Source organism: Lycium ferocissimum, chromosome 5 (genome assembly GCF_029784015.1).
Source record: "Lycium ferocissimum isolate CSIRO_LF1 chromosome 5, AGI_CSIRO_Lferr_CH_V1, whole genome shotgun sequence".
Classification (NCBI taxonomy): domain Eukaryota; kingdom Viridiplantae; phylum Streptophyta; class Magnoliopsida; order Solanales; family Solanaceae; genus Lycium; species Lycium ferocissimum.
In genome coordinates, this window is record NC_081346.1 from 65358717 (window position 1) to 65363760 (window position 5044).

The following is a 5044-nucleotide window of genomic DNA, read 5'->3' on the forward strand; positions in this document are numbered from 1 at the left end:
GAGTTTAAGATAGATTTAACAGGTAATTTAAAGTCTTGATGTGTATTTAACTGTCTAAAGAAATGATTGAACGGTTGCAGTTGGAATTGTCTTGAACCTGAAGTTTGATATTCAACTTGATTTTTCTTAGAAATCTTAAGTAACTTAATTGTCCCACTTTTTTTAGTATTAATGACTAAAGGTATTCAATGAGGCTTCATATGGTATGAGTTTAAAACTAAAGTTGAGATGGAAATTGTTTGGTTCATATAATTAGTTAGGATTTAGGTGAGGCTTATTTTTAAAGGGGTGGGCAATGGCAAACCATCTTTATCCATGAGTTTTGGTGGTTAGCATTTGGCAGGAGAGTAAGGTAAAGGGATGGGGTTTGCTTTGGGAGATTAAAAGGTGAGCCTAGGTATGAGCTGGAGGTAACAACTAGTAGACCTTGGGATCCCTTTTTGCTGAAAGTGAGGTGCAGGAAAGGGATGGGGAGGTGATGACCTCACCCTATCCTGCCCTTCTTTCAGGACCCTAATGCTTACTCAACTCCTTGGACCTTGTTCTCATGACTATGGAAGTTCAGTAAGAGTTTCTAATAGGCCAATGGTAGTTTGCCCAGCCTTGGGGGAAATTCTTGTGATTCCTTGTTGTTTAAAACTAAGTTGGAATAGTGGGATAGTCACTTATTATATTTTTGTCATGCCCTGGGGACTTTGAATTTATGTTGTCTAAAACTAAGTTTGGAACAAAAGGTAGGTGTTTGTCATGTCCTTGTTATGATTAGAGAGGTTGAATTGCTTTTTCTGGTGGTTACATCCATGTTTCCCTTCTTTTCCTGAGGTCTGCTTTGTCTGGTTGCTTGCTTGCCTTCCTGAGGAATGAGTTTTAAAGGTTGGTATGGTTTTATGTGAGGATTGTGGTTGTGTGAAGACACTCAACTGAGTCTAAACTTAGAAATGAACACTTGACTGATCTTAAGGTAGTAAAGACTTTTCATTTTTTTTAACTAAATAGTGTCATCTAGACCTTATTGATACTACAATTTGACCTAGACTAAAAAAATAAGAACTGTGATCTGCATAGCAATAATTGGTCCTACATCATTAGTATTTTAAAATCCTATTAAACATAAAATTAGGAGAATGAAAAGGCTAATGTATTGTGCCTATGCTAATAATGAATGGTGTTAAATGGGAGTTGGTCTGATGTTGGTTAAGGAGGTGTGTTAAGTACTCCTAAGGGCTGTATGGGCCACTTGGTCTAGACTGGTCTTTTCAAGACAACTCAAGAGGGGCAGAGAAGATTCAAGCTTAGCTTAACTCATAGTATCTACCCCCAAATAAGGGGTGTCATGACTAGTCTACATGCCATGGGGTACATTCTTGTCTTAAAGGGACAGGATTTCCTTGAATCCCACTATCTTACAAAAAGAAAATAGGACCTGAAGGTAAAAAGGGTTAGGAAATTTAGTGTTATATCCCGTATTTTGTACGTTAGAATATTTTAAGTTGGTTGCGACAAGTTACGGACAAGGCTATTTTTTTCGACTTTGTTAGAGTGTATAAGTTGCATATTCATCTTTTATTGGTATGGAGTATTAAGGGAGTAAATTTGGAATAAGGAAAGTAGGGGCTAGGAGTTGGAAAAAAATATTTCATAAAGTGGCCAAATGGCCATGTGGCAGTAGGATGGTGTGGGCCCACCTATGGTTGGCCAATATTTTCAAGCCATGAAATGGCACATGTGTACATCATGTATTTGTAGGGGCTAGAAGTGAGAATATTTCTTGAAGGGGCCTAAGTGGCGGCCAAGAAGATGTGGCCATGGGCCACATGTGTTAATTATATATAGTGGACATAAGATGACTAATTAAGTCATGTTCATCATTTTTCCACTTACGAAATTTCAAGAAGCTTGGAGAAAGAGAGAGGGGAACCATTCGGCCATAGTTGGCGGGTGGAGGTCTAGAAATTTTGTCCAAGAAATTATTTTGCTTCAGTTTTCCCACTAATTGGAAGGTCCTCGTTAACGTGGAGTAGTTGTTGGAGCAAGAAAACCGTTCGTTGTTGCCATGAACAAGTCTAGCGAAGAAATTGAAGGGAAAAGGTGAGGTTTTAATCTTCCTTATGTGTTTTATGGATAATTTGTACATGTTGTGAAATGTAGAAATGAATGAAGTTCATGAAACTATGGTGTTGATGTTGTGGCCGAATATGGACTACCTTGTATAGCAAGGAATGAATTAATTTTATGTAGTATTTTGGTTGTTGTTTGGTGTGGATTCTATGATGTAAAATGAAGGTTTCATGATCCAAGTTGAAGTTATAACCGTGTGGGCTGATTTGGAAGATAAAATGATTCTAATATAGTTTCTTGAATTTATGGAAATAATGTTGTGAACGTGTGGATTATTGATGTAGTTCATGAATTTGGAAGGTAGAAATGTGTTGTTGTTGCTTTCTTGAACTTGGGAGGAGTTTCGGGTGACATTGGACATTGGTTGGGTTGTTTGAAATATTGTGTGTGAATTGCTTAAAGTGTTCTTGAATATTGTTTGAATGATCTCAGATTAGAAATTGAACGTGCGAGCATTGATGTTAGTTTGGTTATATGTGGTTGAGTCGAATGCCAATGGAATGTCGTCGAATTATGTGTAAAAGAATTACCAATGTTAGAATGCGTTTGAAATTACTTATTGAAGTTGTTGGAATGGTTGTTGGTATTGTTGTTGATGATATTGAAAGTAGAGTTGAATTCTCGGGGTTGTTGAGTTTATAGGGAAATGCCGCCCAAATTTCGTAAATAAAGTGATGACTCGTAGTTGGATTCCTAAGTGCTTATGACTAATGTTTGATGCCTAATGACGTTGTTGAGATTTTGAGAAGCTCGAGACTTGAGTTTGGATTAGCTTAGGAAGCAAACGAGGTATGTGTTTATCCTTCCTTTCTTTTTGGCATGTCCTAGACGCAAGTAAGTTATGATATGTTATAGCTTTGGGGGTAATTCTATTTGAAAAATCCGAGCCTCGGTTACGATTCCTATTCATCTCATGATATTGGTATTCTTAATATAGTAGAAATATGGTCCTTATGTCTTTGATATGATTGGATTCAAAATGTTGTATAAACGGTTTTGTTCTAAAGGATCCTATGTCTAAAACCGTCCGTAACTTTCCTAGACGAAACTGATTGCTTTTGATATGTTCGCAAATGATCATATAACGTATATTGACTTTAATTTTCATAGGTGGGCTCGGATTGGGTTGATGCCTGTCCGTGGCCCCAGACTTTTCTATGTTTGGTTCCAACGACCTATTTTTGAAAGAACTTAATGTGGCTACCATTCCGACCTCGAGTATGGTTACTTCCTTATCCGTTAAGTACGAAATGAGGGTTTTATACATACGATTTGGATACGTATCTATGGTTCCTAAAGTTCTATTTGATCTGTTCCCGAGTGACGTTCGGAGGAAACTTGATTCGGCTATTGTCTGGTTTGTAAATGATGGTTCGCTTTGATTATTCTATTGAGTCTTTGTGAATGTTTTAAATATGCATATGGTTACCCACGATTCGCTCGTTATGGTTGTTACATCTTTCGCCGAGTCCGGGCCTTTGCATGTTATCGTGCGCACTATGCTACGATGCCGGGGAGTATGATCGGTTGGTATCGGAAATGCGGTGGTGGGGCAAACCCAATGGTGGGGCAAACCCAGTGGTGAGGCAAACCCAATGGTGGGGCAAACCTCAGCAGGCACGCTGAGTCCCAAAGTGGAGGGTGAGTGTAAGGCTACCTTAGGCGAATCCCACATTGGTTTAGGCGAATCCCATATTGGAGCTTAGGCGAATCCCACATCTTAATGCACGTCACCTCATATGATAAGTTATGATGTTATGATGTGTTACGGTAAGCATATGATGATTATTTACTTATGTCACTCATCGGTCAGGTATGGGCCGGATATGATACGTGACATTGATATGCATGATTTGTATTTCGGGAGTAAGCATTTTGGTATTCTCGTTATTATGCTCACTTTACGTACTCCTTACTTCGGTTATGACTTCGTTTTATCGTATTCCATGCTTTACATGCTCGGTACATGATTATTTGCATCGACCCCCTTTCTGGGGTCGCGTTTCCGTGCCGCGCGAGTATATGCGGATGAGTAGAGAAGATGTTCACGGCGGGATTGGTGAGCTCTTTCTCCGGAGGCTTTGCCGAGTCGAGTGTTAAGTTGTGGTATCTTGGGTTATGTTAGGAGACTTTGCGGCGAGTCGAGTGTATGATATGTCAGTTTTGTAAGCGGCTATGTAAGCCGATATATCATTATGCATTATGTTACAGATTTGTTATGATTACGAATTTTATTTGATTTGAGAAGGTCTGAAAGTATGTTTCTTTTGAAAGCTTTCATTGTGCACTTATGTTATGATTTAAGGGCCGGAGAATCTAAGCATGTGAGTTTCCGCGGAGTCACCGGGTTCGGCCCTAAGTAAAGGTCAGTGCCCCATCATGCCCTACCGGAAATTAGGGTGTGACATTTAGTATGATCAAAGGTCTAGGATGCACCTAGGAAACCAATAATAATGAATGAGATCATTTTAAGAAGTTGGTCTTTAGTGTGTCTAAGGTAAATGAACTAGTTTGAGTCTATAGGTAATAAGTGTCATATGTTAGGAGTCCAAAGGAGTTGGATATGTAAAGATTGGGTCTTGAACTTCATGCTTTTTCTTTTTTAGATCAATTCGCGCATATGCAGTTGATTTTTGTCCCTGTCCATTTTAAGTGGTAATTGGTATGAGACTTTGTTGTAACATGATCATGCATCTGCTGTATTAATACAAAGATTTTCTGTGGTCTTTTCTGAGAATACAAAACTGGACTACCCAGTTTCATTTGGTGTTGTTCTTTAGGCTTCTTGATGCCACAGTCCTATCTCTTGAGGATTACAAGTTGTGGAATTCCCCTTTGTTTGTACACTTTTATTGTCCTTGTGATCATTTTAAATAAGCTTAATCTTCATCCCAAGACCGCTATAAATATAGAATTGACAAAAATC